Source organism: Lepidochelys olivacea, assembly GCF_965140295.1.
Source record: "Lepidochelys olivacea isolate rLepOli2 genome assembly, chromosome: 1".
Lineage (NCBI taxonomy): Eukaryota > Metazoa > Chordata > Testudines > Cheloniidae > Lepidochelys > Lepidochelys olivacea.
Window position 1 is genome coordinate 162,486,169 of NC_140411.1, and position 17,065 is coordinate 162,503,233.

The following is a 17,065-nucleotide window of genomic DNA, read 5'->3' on the forward strand; positions in this document are numbered from 1 at the left end:
CAAGCCCCACCACCCTGGTGGGAGGGGGCCAAAGCCTGAGCCCCATTGCCCTAAGCAGGGGGACCAAAGCCAAAATCCCAGTGCTTCAGCCCCAGGAGGAGGGCCTGTAACCTGAGCCCTGCCACCCAGAGCTGAAGCCGCTGTGCTTAGACTTTCTGGGGCCCAGGACCAAAGCCAAACACCAGCCTTAGTGACCCCATTTAAAATGTGGTCGTGACCCACTTTGGGGTCCCAACCCACAGTTCGAGGCTAAGTGAATCTGAAGGTTTATTCTATTGAAATGTTAGGTTACAGTTTCACCACAAGAGGGTAGTATTGTTTAGTACATGTTTTGCCTATTGAAGAGTGTGTCCTTTAGTAAAATGAGCGCAGCATACTTCAGTGGTAAGCCTAACACATAATATTGTGCTGTTTGCCTGTATGACAATCCCATGCAATTAGAAACCCAACAGTAATTTTGTATTTAGAGGCCTTTACAAATATTTATAATATGACCGGTGAGACTGCAATGGCATTTTAAATTTAGACTTTGGCTGAATCTTTCATCCTTCCTTAGAGTTGTTTACAAGGATTCTGCTTGTGAGGCTATAAACTCTACTAATCTCTGAATTTTCTCAGGGAGTAGCGTGTCTTCTGTTAACATTATAGTCACTTAAGTACTTTTGGCGGGGGAAGGGCTTATTCACTCATTTACACTTCCAGGTGTATGTTCAGATTTTTATAAATGCATATATTTTGAAACTCATTATTTTTTTTTCACACCAAATGTTTACAGATATCATAAATTATCTGGGACTAGCTACAATCTAGACCTTAATGGTATTTGGGAAAATCTAGATAATTATTAAGGCTGTGCTTCATCATTACTTTTTAAAGTGGGCCTCTCATATTTGCATTTTCACTGTATGGCTCTGAAAAGCATTTAATCTAACACCTGCTAGTATGTTAACTATTTTAGTCATCAGTGTTCTCCATCAACGTTTTGCTGTTTTTGATTGGCACCAATTTTATAGGACTTTGCTTTTCCCGCTGCCATGGTACATATATTGTGCCATGTTTTTAGATACTGGCTGATTTCACCATATGGCTTCCATATGGGAACATGTTGCTCTTGTTAGCCACCTTAGAAGCAGCCTGTCAGCCAGGTTCCCCACTCAGAAACAAATAAATTGTCTAGTGTCTACTGTATTTCCTTTCAGGCTGCACTCTCCACTTGAAACTTGGCCACATTTCAGAGCAATCAAAATCCAATCAGCAGTCGTGCAAACTCCATATGTTTTATTTCCAGACTATGCTATAGAGAGGAAGCTGAAACTATTTTCAATATATAACAATGTTAGGATGACATGCCACAGATCTCTTTACATGTTTTCCATTGAGAGAGTGTGTGTGTGTGTGTATATATATATATATATATATATATATATATATAATATATATTTTTTAAATAAAAGCAAAAGCCCCATTCAGTAGAACAGAGCCACTCAGGTTTCATGTAGAAAACTGTGGTCAGCCAAATATTACACATCCAATTAACTTTCCTGAAAAGCAGAGCACCACTAATACAGAGTGATACAAATGTAAATTACAATTAGTCTGACTTGTTGTAAGTATGGTAGAGTCCTCTGCGTCTAAGCCTCAGATTTTAAGCAAGTTTGACGCACTAACTTTTTTACAATAGTGCTTTATAAGTAGCTAGCACTAGGAGTTTCCACAACACATGCTGGTTGGTCTTTGGGCCTCTTCTGTTTAACTCAGCAGCTTGTGCTAGTACAAGTCAGCTTGTCCTTCATAGAAAAGGACAAAGCCCATTTCACAGATCATTAGACTGAGGCAGAAAGCAGTAATGTCCAGTACTTCAGAGGCATTAATACCACCTTCAAGCTATTTGCATGGATTTTGCTTCCTCCAACATGGATGTTGGATCAAATAGGTTGGTTTGCCTCAGAGAGTCTTGATCTCAACAAGCTTTCAGAATGCCCTGTTGGTAGGGTGACCACCTTTTCAAAAAGCAAAAGCAGGATACATGCAGGAGCGCTGCCCGGGCCAGAAACCAGAGACTGGCTGTGGTAAGACCTGCCCGGGGTGCCCCAGACCCTCCATCTGCCCTGGAGAAGAGTGCAATGGGTCTGGATATACTCCATTTTCTGGGGTAAGCAGTGGGGGAGGCTCTCTGGAACAGATGCCCCTCTACAATGGTCATGCCAAATAGGATTTGGGGGAAGTGACCAGGAGGGCCTGTATCGTGGTATGCATAGGGCCTTGGATTACCTTAATTTGACCCTGATTAGAAGTATAGAAAGGCTGAGCAGCTGCTTAGTCTGTGCCCAGTGTAAACTGTCCATATGTAATTTATACTGCGTTATGTGCATCATGATGCTCTGTTAGCTAGGCAGGATAATATTCCAGCCAAAAGTGATTGCTTGTAACTACCATCAGATGGCGCTGCACTATATAGATTTGAATGAGCTGCAAATTAAAAACTGCACTGTTAAAAGAAGCCTTAAAATTGACTCTCTACTCCTTATTGTAGGTCTAGCTTTAGGCATCTATTGATGTGTGGCTTTTGTTTGTTTTGCCCTTCTTGAAAAAGAACTGAGCTGCCAAAAATCATTTCCATTTTTTGAAAAGAAATCCAGTTTGAAGCTTGTGTTGCAGCATTCAAAATGAACCCATTCTTCGTTTTCCACTATAGTTATAAATTTTTACCAAAATCTTCACTAATATTGGTTTTTGAATACTTTGTTAACTGAAATGAGGATTTTTGGTAAATTGATTTTTCTGTGATACTTGGTGAAAATTTCATTGGGGGGAGGGTGGGCAGAGCAGGGGGAAATATTTCTTTTTGTGAAACTTTTTTTTTTTGAGAGGCCATGTTTCAACAACAAAGCAACTTAGTATGAATTTTTGACTAACTCTTAAAAATGATCTTTGCAATAAGGGACTTAAACAACCTGTCTTAAAACTCACACTGACCTAAACTTATTTGTGTATACTTACAGCAATAAAAAGTACCATGCATTAGCACTGGTTTATAGATCTTAGAGTTGGGCAGGAAATGGTTTTTGCTGGAACTTGAACCCGTGTCTTCTGCATCCAGGGTGAGTGCCGTCACCTGCTAGGTTATTGACTGTTCTGGCATTTCCCTCTCTCACTTTGACTGGAAATTCCATCCTGGGCTCTTTTGGGTTCAATGGCTTTTCATTTTCCACCAGAAAATCTGTTTGTATAATTTCCAACCAGCTCTAAACTTCTATTTCCCACTGCTGTTTCAAAACATCAGTCTTACAAAGAAGCACATCCAGGTAAACCACAAAGCCAATGTTTAAAAGTATTACTGCTGTCTCTTAAAAATTCTCTGCTTGAGTCCAATCCTGCTCCATTGAAATCAATGGGAGTTTTGTGTTTGACCAAATATTGCTAAATTGTGTAGGTCCTATATTCCTATGCCTTGTTATATTTTGCACCTATGTCCCCTCTGGCTCTACCTCAGTGATACTCCAACTGAGGCTAGCAAGCCACAAGTGGCTCTTAATGTGACCCTTGCAGTGATTTGCAGCACAATATTAAAATTTTAATTATTAACCAGTTGGGATGCTTTTACTATGTTAACCAATTGTAGTTGACAAAATACTTGGTCAGTCATTTTGTTGAGACTAATATATATATAATTTCCCCTGTTATACTGTTTATGTATGACTATATAATTCAGAGTTTCATTTACTCTAGTAACAAGTCACACTACTGTGACTCTTGGATAATGTTGATCACTAATTTGGCTCCTGAACCAATAAGGTCTTAGTATCCCTGTTCTACAGGGTATTTTCCCTTTTCAGATCAACAATTTAGTGAATTATTAACCCTTACAACCCCTAGAAAATACATAGCAAAACTGTGCATATACGCTGTGATAAGACTGGGGAACATTTATAGCTAATTTCCTACAATATACATATGTAGGATGTACATTGGTTTTAAAAATTGTGATTTTAAAAAAAAAATTCTTGGGACCCAGTCCTGCAATTGGGCCTGTTCAAATGCATGAGAACTGGTGAGTTACTTATTGGAAACTGACCAAACAAAAGAGAAATGGATTAGTCAGTTTTCACTGTCTATAGGGAGAAAAGACTAAACAATAGTGTAAGTGGAAAAGGTAAACTAGAGTTTCAACATTCGTTTAGCTTTACCAATCTAAAGGGTGCTAAGCTATGGCTGTGTGACCCGGTGGCTGAGCACTTTAGGAGGCTGCCTGGATTTCTGTTTGGGTTGCTTTCTTCTCCCTCTTCCACCAGGGTTTAGTTTGTAGTTTTGGATGACTATATTCAACACCTGGGAACTAAGTGTTGTTATCAAGGGCCATTAACAGCTGCAGAAGATAGCCATTAAGGCAACAGGAAGTTGTATAAAGATGAGATCAGAGGGTCGGTGAGGCATGGGCAGTAGGTATTGTCTGGAACTTGACTAGTCAAACTGACCGTGCTGAACGCTCCTGGGATGCGTTTTGGAGGTTGTTGTGCTGCCCCTATTCCCAGGTATTGCGGAGGCAATGGAGGTGAGACAATCTCCAGGGTACAATCTGGAATGTTGAACAGCTGTGTCCCCTTAAGGCTGTAGCCTGGGGTGCCTTTTACACTGCTTTGCTGTCAGAACAGCCACAGCTGGCCTGCTCATGCAGCCTGCAGCATGAAATTCACTCCCAGCTAAATACAGGAGTGTTCAGACCAGTCACTCGTGAATTACATACAGGGCAACACCCATAAGCTCTCTAGTCCCAATCTTGTTCCCTGAGAAATGTGCCTCTTGTACTGTCCAGCACACTACTGAACAATGCAAGCTCATAGAAAGCCTGTAATTTCATCAAAGGAAAACGATATATGCACTAGCCTTAGTATCCCAAATGGAGTTTCCTACACACTTTAATCCAAACACAATAAAGATAAAACAATAAGATATGTATGTTAACTATAGAAAGATGGATTTTAAGTGATTACAAGTGATGCATAAAAGTCAGAATTGGTTACAAAAGAAAATAGACATTCGCTTGCATATTACTCTTAACTTCACAAACTAAGTGAACATAAAAGCCAAGGGTTTGTCTCACCATATGCTGTTGTAATTTTCACAGAGTGGGTCTCCTTTCAGTCTGGAACCCCTCCCTCTTGGCTCCGCTTCTGTGAGAGTCATTGATCTTGGAAGCAGAGAGATGGGGGAGAAGAGGTGAAGTATCTTCACCCTCTGTATAATTTAATTTTTTCTTGTGCTAGAAACATCCTTGCTGAGTCATGGTGAGACACACTCCATTGTGGATGAGAGGTTTGAATTGTCCCTTTGATTAAATGTAAATTTCTTGTTTACACCTTTCTTCCTCCTCCGATGGCCCTTTAACACCTGTCTGGGGTGCAAGTGTGTCTTGGTCTCTAAAAAACCAGGTTGTGGGTATTAACTAGAACATAACATAAGAATGGCCATACTGGGTCAGACCAAAGGTCCATCTAGCCCCGTATCCTGTTTTCTGACAGTGGGCAATGCCAGATACCCCAGAGAATGAACAGGTAATCATCAAGTGATCCATTCCCTGTTGCTCACTTTCCAGCTTCTGGAAAACAGAGGCTAGGGATACCATCCCTGCCCATCCTGGCAATAGCCAGTGATGGATCTAGCCTTCAGGAATTTATCTAGTTCTTTTTTGAACCCTGTTATAGTCTTGGCCTTCACAACATCCTCTGGCAAAGAGTTTCACAGGTTGATTCTGCGTTGTGTAAATAAACACTTCCTTTTGCATGTGCCAGACACGCTAGCCTGCTACAAACACAGATCCAGGTCTGAACCATGTCCCCTAAAAGTTGCAGTCTTAACTGAAAACAGCGTAAGAAGTGATCCTGTCTCCAGCACTCAGATACCCAACTCCCAATGGGGTCCAAACCCCAAAAATCAGTTTTACTCTGTATAAAGCTTATACAGGGTAAACTCATAAATTGTTCGCCCTCTATGATGCAGAGAGAGAGAGGGCTCTTTTTCTCCCCCCGCCCCCAGGTATTAATACATACTCTTGGTTAATATTTAAAAAGTGATTTTATTAAATACAAAAAGTAGGATTTAAGTAGTTCCAAGTAATAGAACAAAGTGAATTACCAAGCAAGATAAGATTAAAATATGCAAGTCTAACCTTAATACAGTCAGAAAGTGATTACAGATGAAATCTCACCCTCCGAGATGTTCCAATAAGCTTCTTTTACAGACTAGCTTCCTTCTAGTCTGGGTCCAGCAATCACTCTCACCCCTCAGTTACTGTCCTTTGTTCCAGTTTTTTTCAGCTCTCCTTTGGGGGTGGAGAGGTTACCTCTTGAGGCAGCTGAAGACCAAATGGAGGGGTCTCCCAGTTTCTTGAGGGTGGAAACCCCTTCCTCCCCCTGCATAGAATTCCCTCTACAAGATGGAGTTTTGGAGTCACCTGGGCAAGTCACATGTCCATGCATGACTTCATTATCTACAGGAATGTTCCCAGGAAAGCTCAGATGTGGATTGGTGTCTATCAAAGTTTATTGTTGGCTTAAGTGTTTCTTGATTGAGCACTTACTGAGAATAGTCTTTTCTCAAGAAGCTGACCAAATGCTTCACTGAGGCTACTTAAAATCAAACAAGTACACAGCCTATATTCATAACTTTGAATACAAAAATGATACATGCATACAAATAGGATTAATATACTCAGTAAACCAGTGGTTCCCAAACTTGTTCTGCCGCTTGTGCAGGGAAAGCCCCTGGTGGGCTGGGTCGGTTTGTTTACCTGCCGTGTCCGCAGGTTTGGCTGATCGCGGCTCCCACTGGCCACAGTTTGCTGCTCCAGGCCAATGGGAGCTGCTGGAAGCAGTGCGGGCCGAGGGATGTACTGGCCACTGCTTCTAGCAGCTCACAGTGGCCTGGAGCAGCGAACCGCGGCCACTGGGAGCCGCGATCGGCCAAACCTGCAGACGTGGCAGGTAAACAAACTGGCCCAGCCCGCCAGGGGCTTTCCCCGCACAAGCGGCGGAACAAGTTTGGGAACCGCTGCCGTAGATCATAACATTTGCAGAGATATGTTACATGGCATATGTAGCATAAAACATATTCCAGTTATGTCATATTTACATTCATAAGCATATTTCTGTAAAGCATTATGGAGTGCAATGTCACAGTGAGTTTTAAGGGGGGACTTTTGGGAAAGGATGGAGCTTTGTGGACCAGACATTGCCTACAGTATCAGTGGCTAATCTTAATGACAAGTGCTGGTGAGGCTTGGTTGGCTGAGTCCCATTTACTACATATGCTCTGACTCCAGGTGGAATGTGTGTGCTCCAACCCCTAGTCTGGCTCCAGTGCAAGTTAGAGAAGGCCCAGGTGAATCGGGAGGGTGGACATTAGTTAGCACGGCTGAGGCATTAGTCTGAATCGTCCTGCCTTATATCACTAAGGGCAAATCCAGTCACTGGTTCCTTGCCTGAATATCTCAGCTGGGAATGGGGGAAAACTACAGGTGAAGTGGAGCAGAAATCTTCTCCCTGCCTTCAGGTGGCAGAGGAGAGAATTCTTGCCTCTGTGGCCCTACTGCACCCACTCTGCTGAGGGAACAGACAAGACTAAGCATACATGCAATGGAGGGATTCTTTGGCCTTTGGCTCATGTATTCACCCTGCATACTGTGGTGCAGGCAACCACCACAGAGCTGGTCTCTGTATAGGGGGCACACTCCCTGCACAGCCTCTCCTGTCCTGTAAACCTACCATCCACGAAGTGTTGTGGTGATGGTGTTTGAAGTACCAGTCGGGCAATTCAATGATTTGTGAGGAAGGGGAAATGAGGACGTAGCTTTCCCCCCTCAAGGAAGGGGCTCTTCATTCTCTTCTACCCAACAAAAGAATGGATCAGAATTGTGGGGGGATGACTTGTTTTCCCTGCAGTGCTTCTAGGACTAGGGACTTCCTGTTGTGTGAATGAGGTGAACTTAGCAAGGGGGAAGATGTCTTATTACTGTGCCTGTGTCTGAGGTATGGGGTTCTTGGTGTCCCGAGAGGCCGTCTTGGAGGGATGTGACTTTCTCTGAGAGGAAAATACACCTCTTTCCTTGCCAGCCCCTACCTCTTCCACTTTATCCCAAATGCCTGTCTAAAGTAATCTGTCTTTCTGGTCACTCAGATCCCACCACCTCCATGCCTTTCCTGCCCTCACTTGAGTTGCTTCATTGTCCTCCTGTCTCCTACCACTTCAAATTAAACTCTCCATCATCCTGTTTAAATTCTTCATGTTCTTTCCCTGATCTCACTTCCTCTTCCCATTCCTTGACCCCAACACTCTTACCTTATTGTTTCTATTTACCCTCTTTGTACTTGCTTCTCCGCTCCTCCTTTTGCCATGCCCTGTGCTTGGTACAGGATCCCACTTCCTCTCCTGGGTCGTCTCCTCCTTCAAATCCTGATCTCTGCTCATTATCCCTTCCCTGAACTGGTGTCCTCTAGTTTGTGTTTGCCTGGTATTGCTTTGGCCTGACTTCAATAGGAGCAAGACTGGGCCTGTGGCTTGTTAAGCCTGTGAGGGCAGAAATGTCTGTCTTTCTGCTTGTTAAATGCTATGTGCATTTACAATGGTGCCACAAATAACCTGTAGTAATTGTAATATATTGTGTATGCGTGGCTACCTAGGGGAGAAATGAGTCCTTCTAGTGCTATAATGGTGCCTTTTTCTATAGAAACTAATACATAGGGCTGGATTCTTGCCCAGTGTAAACTGGGATAGTTCTTTTGGCTTCAATGTCTATTAATTCCTCTTTGGTCACAGTTCATATTAATATATCAGGCTAATAAATGCAGCATGCTAGTGCAGGCATAGAATACAGCAGATACAGTATTCGCAGAACATAGATGCTTAGCAGACTAATTCACCAAATGTGGTGTTTGGGTGGCTTTCAACATCCCAACTCAAAATAAATTTCAATCATGCTTCACTCTTAACTGCATTGAAATGTATCCCATAAAAATGGCTTTCATGGTATCGTAGGTTGAAAATCACAGCTATACAAGTCGGAGACACTGCCTCATTAGTCATTGGTCAGTGATAATGAATCTCAAAGAACCTCTGAGTGATGGTGCTGGGAATGACAGCAGTAAACAGAGTTGGCTAAAAGTATCACATCTTTGCCAACATGTACGGGCCAACTGTGGCAAACAAAATCAGTCTACCTGATGACAGAAGAATCGCTGGCACGGCCCTCACCCTGCAGGGTACCAAGAGATTGGCTGATGGGATGGCTGTGGCATAGGAAGAGAACAGTGTGTATTGTGAATAGGCTATAATGTTATGTCGTGTACCCAGACTAAGGAACATAGGAGAATAGAAATGAAATATATTCCATCAGAAACAAAACTGCATGTGGTAAAGGGAGACTGACCACTGTGCTACTGCAAGGGTTCAAGTTGTGCTATTTTAGTTTAGGCAGGATAGATCTAACAGGGCTTTTCCACTAAGTTTTTTTTTTAAAATGTGAATTGTTCTAATATATTAGAACTAAAGAAGCGTCAGTGAATAAGGCATTGACCTGGGAGTTAGGAGACCTGAGTTCTAATCCCAGCTCTGCCATTGACCTGGTGTGTAACCATAGGCAAGTCATTTCAGTTCTCTGTGTGCCTCCGTTCCCCATCTGTAAATTAAGGATTATGTATTTTCCTGCTTCTGCAAAGCTCTCTGAAATCTATAGATTTCAAAGTGCCCTACAAGGATTATTTCATAGTGCATGAGACTTCGGCTACTGTTCTGGAGATGTGTAACTTCATGCACATGAGTATTCTCACTGAATACAATGGGACCACTTCTGTGTACAGATACTTGTGTGTGAGTACATGCAGGATCAGGGGCTCAGTTTGTTTGGATTTCTGATACTTTAGGGAGAAATGTGTCCAACAGACCTAATTGTTTTTTAGTTGAAATGTAATATAAGAAACAGAAAAATTGCACAGTAAGAAACTTTTAAATAAAAACCCTGGACTGCTGCATTATTTTAGAAATGTGTAACATAAGCCCCAGAATCATTTTGGTTGATATGTTGTTGTTTCAGAACTGCCACCTCACTCTCTCAAAATTCAGCATATGCATTTGAAAGAGAAATAATATTTTGCGTTTTTATATATAAAAATAGTGCTTTTTGGCCTCGCATCTCAAAGCCCCTACAGATGTTAATTAAATACTCTTTCAAACCCTGTGTGAAGCACTTAAGTGTTGCTATCAGACCTGATTCTCATTTACCCTAAAATCCCCTCTCCCATGCCTTCCACTGCACTGGCAATGTTAGCGTGTGTAAAAACTCCCCTCTTCCCTCATGAAGACAAGGCTCAAGTGCGAATCAGGTCTGAATTTTCAAAAGTACTGATTTGGGGCTAATGCCCCACTTGAGGCACTTTTAGGAGGCATCTGATTTTCAGAGGTTGAGTGCTCAGCACTTTCCAACAAATCCAAACCCCTTTAAGGTGTCTCAAACACTAAGCCTCCCAAAATCACTTCTGAAAATTCAGGCCATTAATGTTCACAGGTGGGTAAACTTTGTGTTGCCAAATACATTGGGGATAATGATTTTTATTTATAAAATGTCTCTAACCCACCAGCCAGCAGTTCTTGAAGTGCCATAACATAATCAATGTATACGTGCTTAGGAAAAGACGTATGTAAAGGAGGTTGGCTGATCATTTGTCTTATGCAATCTGTATTGAAAAGGGAGAGTTAAGTTACTGATCTGGTGCCTTTTGAAATAGTTTTCATAAAGAAGAGTGAAAAAATAACACCAGCAATAGACAGGCAACTGGAAACAATCAGCAGGTTTGCAGCCAAGATAGGCAGAAGGAGTGAAATATACCCTTCAACCTTCCCCATGACTGGGCTAGTTGGGCCATGAGGTATTCTAAACTTTTGCTGAGAAAGGATAAGATTTTCCCAATGTTCTTTAGAATTCTGGACTGTATTCTTTATTGTTGTTTGAGTGCCCTTATTTACATGGAGGGAGCTTTTAAATACAGTGTGGCAAATTCAAGACTATTTTTCTGAAAATAACTCTCCACTTGGAAGGAGAATGAACAGTGTTAATCTCAGATCCTTGCCTGCATTTCCTATAAAGTTTTTACTTCTCCATTCCTAGGAAACACTGCACTTATTCTTAAGAAATAATTCATATTCAACATGTTACTCATGGTATAAAACTACAGTGCAAAACTAATCTTTAGAAGAAAAAGTGGTCCTAAAAAAAAACTAGCCAACTCTGCAGTACCATAGAATCATAGAATATCAGGGTTGGAAGGGACCCCAGAAGGTCATCTAGTCCAACCCCCTGCTCGAAGCAGGACCAATTCCCAGTTAAATCATCCCAGCCAGGGCTTTGTCAAGCCTGACCTTAAAAACCTCTAAGGAAGGAGATTCTACCACCTCCCTAGGTAACGCATTCCAGTGTTTCACCACCCTCTTAGTGAAAAAGTTTTTCCTAATATCCAATCTAAACCTCCCCCACTGCAACTTGAGACCATTACTCCTCGTTCTGTCATCTGCTACCATTGAGAACAGTCTAGAGCCATCCTCTTTGGAACCCCCTTTCAGGTAGTTGAAAGCAGCTATCAAATCCCCCCTCGTTCTTCTCTTCTGCAGGCTAAACAATCCCAGCTCCCTCAGCCTCTCCTCATAACTCATGTGTTCCAGTCCCCTAATCATTTTTGTTGCCCTTCGCTGGATTCTCTCCAATTTATCCACATCCTTCTTGAAGTGTGGGGCCCAAAACTGGACACAGTACTCCAGATGAGGCCTCACCAATGTCGAATAGAACGACACATGAGGAACGATCACGTCCCTCGATCTGCTCGCTATGCCCCTACTTATACATCCCAAAATGCCATTGGCCTTCTTGGCAACAAGGGCACACTGCTGACTCATATCCAGCTTCTCGTCCACTGTCACCCCTAGGTCCTTTTCCGCAGAACTGCTGCCTAGCCATTCGGTCCCTAGTCTGTAGCTGTGCATTGGGTTCTTCCGTCCTAAGTACCTAGTGTATATGGACTTGAATGCTAGGCAGAATGTTGAAAGAATTTTAAGGGTTTTTTTTTTTTTCTCCCTGAAATATATTTAAGAAAACTCTTGGCTAAATCTTTTACAGATGGTAGACAGCTTAACTGCTGTGGTAAACTTGCCTGACGTTTTTGGAAAACCTTGGGTGCAAGAATAACCCATAGAACCCAGCAAAAATGGTTTCAACTCCTACAAAGAGACACACATGTTTTAGAGTCCTGGCTTGTCTGCAAAAGTTTCACCCAGGGGGTGTGTTTGGGCTTTTCCCCCTCTTCTTTTTTCACTTAAGACCTTTTAACCAGCATGAAAATATTACATGTATTATTTGGACAGCAAATCAGAGACCCTAAATGCAGTAAATGAGGGTACAGTATTCCTCTGTAATGGAATGGCTTCCTGGAAAGCTTTATCCTGTACACAGCTGGATAGCCTTTTTAAAAAAAAAAATTAAAAAATCACATGTTAATAGAAACAGCTATTCAGGTGTGTTGTTACTCTGTACTCCTTTGTTCAGTTACCGGATAAACATCAAAACGAAGGCACATAGTATTCCATTCTCAGTTTATTGTTGAATGGCTGAATCCTTTGTATGTCATCAATACACAAGTCACATATTGCTTTGTTATGCAACATCATGGTATTTCTAAACTGATGTGTCTGTCCAGGGCTAAATAATGAACAAGCTCTTTACTGGTCGTCTGGGTATGAGCAGAGAGAAGGGTGGGGGGAATCTCCAAGACAGCACAACATTTAGGCTATATTTCTTTCTCCACATATGCCTTTTCTCATCAAGCACTTGCTGAAAATAGTTCCCTAAATTCCTGTACATAATTGCATTATAGCCCCCTCTATGGGGAGTAACGACTGGCACAATAAAACAATTCTTATTTTATAGAATGCTGCTACTGTGCATATTGCATGCTAGTGCTCACATACATACAGAAAATTGCTTAGGGTTTCGTTGTTAGGATGATCTAAAATGTGCTTTTCAGTATTTTTTCGAATCGTGCTTAATTAACCTCGCGCCTGATAATACAGTTATTGCTTTGTGGTAGTAGTTTAGACAAATATTTTGTATTTATATGCAGCCTTTCATCAGTCTTACAGCACTGGGGGAAAAAAAAGTAGTAATCCTATTTTTTAAAAAAGCTTATTCCTCTGAAATGATCCAACAAATTGCAGTAACATACTACATTAAGTAAATCATTGAGTTCTTTTTATTTGCTTTCTGGCTTTCGTGGTCATATTTTTAAGCTTTTTTCCTGTAAGCATGAGGGATAGAAATTGGTGTGTCAAGTGATCTCATGACACCAGGAGCTGGGGCCTTAAGAAAAACCCCAAAATATCATGGAACTTGTGATTAAAATGTCAAGAATCTGCAACACTGACTATATAAGGCAAGTTTCATTTTCAGTGTGGGGGAGACAAGTACTGAGGCAAGATCTGGTGTGGCGCTTACCGCTAAGGGTATGACTACATTGCATCTGGTAGCACATTTCCCAGTTTGAGTAGACAGATGTGCCCCAGCTCTGCTTGACCCAGCAAGCTAAAAATAGCAGTGTAGCTACGGTAGCACAGGTGGTGGCTTGAGCTAGCTACTAAAGTATGTTACAAAAATATCCAGGTGAATTTGTACTCCGGCGGCTGGCCTGAGCTGCTACCCCTGGCTACCCTGATGTTTTTAACATGCTAGCTCGAGCAGAGTTAGCCCATCTGCCTGCTCGAGAAGGGAAGCACTACACTGCAGCAGGGAGGACCTATTAAGTGAGCCAGGGAAGGAGCTGTGGCTATTAACAATCTTTCTGGGTGAAGGGAGGGTTTGTTTGAGACCAGAGAAGAGCACATGGATGACAAGGAGTCTGTGGGACTATGCTGAAGTAGATAGGGAGAGGGTCTGAAAAGGAACAAGAAAGTTAGGAGCCACCAGAGCACCTAGTACGTCTGGATCCACTGACACAGATGAGGCAGTGGTGCCAGCGTCCCCTACCCCTCTGGATGATGACAGCCAGTACCAAGTCTGCTAAGAGGGATGGCTGACACCCTCCAGATCCTGCTGGAGGAGGTTCAAGATCCTACACAAGCTCCTGGATGTTCTCCAGTCAGCTGCTCCCTATTAATGAGGCTGTTTTGGAAGCTGCTCAGGACATATGTTGCACACCCACTATCTGTGACCTTTACCCTCCCCCCAAGAAGGCTGGAAAGAAAGATTTCATTATCCCTAAGAAGGCAAAATATTTATTCTCACCCGAACCCAAAATGTCTGGTACAAGTGGTCATGGAACAGAACAGACTACGCCAACTGAGATCTAATCCCTCAAACAAGGATGTCATGAGATTGAATCTCTGGCAGAAAGAATTTCCTCAGCTCTATTTTGTATTGCAGTCTAACAGGCATTTGCTCTCAAAGTATGACTTTATTAACTAGAGCAAGCTGTTGGAGATCACCAATAAATTACCACAGGAATGTAGGTCCAAATTCCAGGCTGTCCTTGACAAAGGGAAATGAATAGTCAGGTCATCGCTTCAGGCATCACTTGGTGCTGTGGACATGGCATTTCACTCTATAGTGACCTCGATGGTCATGAGATGGGCTTCCTGGTTGCAGTCAATGAGGTTTCCCAAGGAAGTTTGGGTGACGATAGAGGATCTCGCCATCAAGGGTAACCACCATTTCAGTTAAAAGACCAAGTCAGTTCTCTCACTCATGCCACCCTCTTATCCTTGGAAATATGCATCCTGGTGTCTCATCTCACAGAAAATACCTATGTTGTGGTGTCTCAGAGTATTGGTCAGCCCCACAGCCATTCTACCATCAGAGACCCTATGAACCCTACAAAAAGTGCTAGAGGGTACAATGTGACAGATACCCTGTCCCACCATCATCCCCCTCTCTAGACCCAATGCCTAACAAGAAGGCATTTTGATGGGATGTTCAAGAGCTGTCAACCAGTCCCAGTACAACCAGTCTCCCTTCAGTGGCTGCCTGGTCTTTTTCCTTCCAATGCAGCAAGGTCTAACTTCAGACTGAGTCTTGCACATCATTGGCTACATGACAAAGTTCCTGTCTATTTCTTCCCCCAAGCCCTTCCATGTCCCTTTTATTCCCCAGGGACCCCTCTCACAAAAGGATTCTCGAACAGGAAGTAGACTCCCTGATTTGGCTTGGGGGGTTAAGAGCAGGTACCTCCTCAACACAGGGAGAAGGCCTTTTACTCCAAATATTTCCTAATCCCCACAAAAAGACAGGGACTGGAGACCCATCCTGGATCTCAGGTAGTTGAATGTTGTCTTCTGCCACTCAAGATTCAGGATGATTACTGTAGCCTCTATAATAACATAAGAACAGTCATATTGGGTCAGACCAGTATCCTGTCTTCCGACAGTGGCCAATGTCAGGTGCCCCAGAGGGAATGAACAGAACAGCCAATCATCAAGTGATCAATCCCATCACCCATTCCCTGCTTCTGGCAAACAGAGGCTAGGGGCACCATCCCTGTCCATCCTGGCTAATAGACATTGGTCTCCAGGAATGTATCTAGTTCTTTTTTTTGAACCCTGTTATAGTGTCGGCCTTCAACGTCATCTGACAAGGAGTTCCACAGGTTGTCTGTGCATTGTGTGGAAAAATACTTTCTTTTGTTTGTTTTAAATCTGCTGCCTATTAATTTCATTTGGTGACCCCTAGTTCTAATTCCCTCCCTGAATGTCGATGACTGGCTTGCAGCTCTTGATTTAAAGGATGTTTATTTTCATACAGATATCCACCTGGTGCATAGGACATCTCTGCATTTTATGGTGGGTTGATTTAGAGCACTTCCAGTATAGAGTGCTCCCCTCTAGTCTTTCCATAGTGCCAAGGCCTTTTACAGAGGGGTCATTGTTATAGTCACAACACGCCTGTGCCATCAGAACTACTGTTTACCTTTTCTGGTCAATTGCTCCCTACACTTCTTGATACATTCACCATGCTGCTCAACCTTTGCCGCTCCTTAAGTCTTCAAGTAAACCCAGGAAAGTCCACTTTACCCCCCTCCCCCCTTCCTCCCAGTGACTATACAGTTTACAGGAGCAGTCCTGGACTCAAGGGTGGCCAGGGCCTGGTTGCCACAGCACAGATTCCTAGCGATGAAAGAACTCAGCATCCACCTTAGACTCAGCCTCAAATGACATTCTGGTCCTGCGTGGTGGTCCTAGGCCACATGGTATTGTGCATGTATGTGACACCCCACCCCCCCCTTCACCAGACTTAACCTGAGCAGCCTCCAGGCCTGGCTGAGGAAGGCCTTCATCCTAAACATGGACTCTTTGGACAAGAGAGTCTCACTTCCGCCTAATATCTGGGCATCTCTCCCCGATGGGAGAAGAGAGACAATGTTTGTGTGGGGTTCCCTTTGTACCCATCACGCCCACAAGAACCCTTGTCACAGATCCCTTCTAAGCTGGGGAGCACACTGAATAAACACGTAACTCAGGTTTCCTGGACTCCACAGCAGTCTATGCTCCACGTCTATCTCCTTGAGTTTCGAGCCATACACAGAACATGCGAACAATTCTTGCCTTTCAACTGATCCCTCCTGTCCAGGTCAGGTCACATAACATGTCCACTGTTTAAACAAATAGAGGGGAGCAAGGTCTGCACCTCTCTGCAAGGAGATGATAAAACTTTGCAATTGGTGCATCCAACATCAGATCACCCTCTTTGCAGTGCACATACTGGGGCTAATTTAACTCTCAAGCAAACAGCCTCAGCAAGCATTTTTACAAAGGCTGTGAATGGGAGCGCCATTTGTTAGTGATCCAGAAGATATTTATCAGTGGGGATTCCTATCTTGGGACCTCCTCTGTCACTTATGCAAACAGCAAGCACCTGGCTCACTGCTCTTGGGACACACACGGATGCTGCTCCAGAGTGGGTGGCTTCCTAGTGAAATGGTCAGACTTTTTGATGTATGGCTTCCCTCCTACCGCGCATCCTCAAAGATCAAGATGGGTTAGG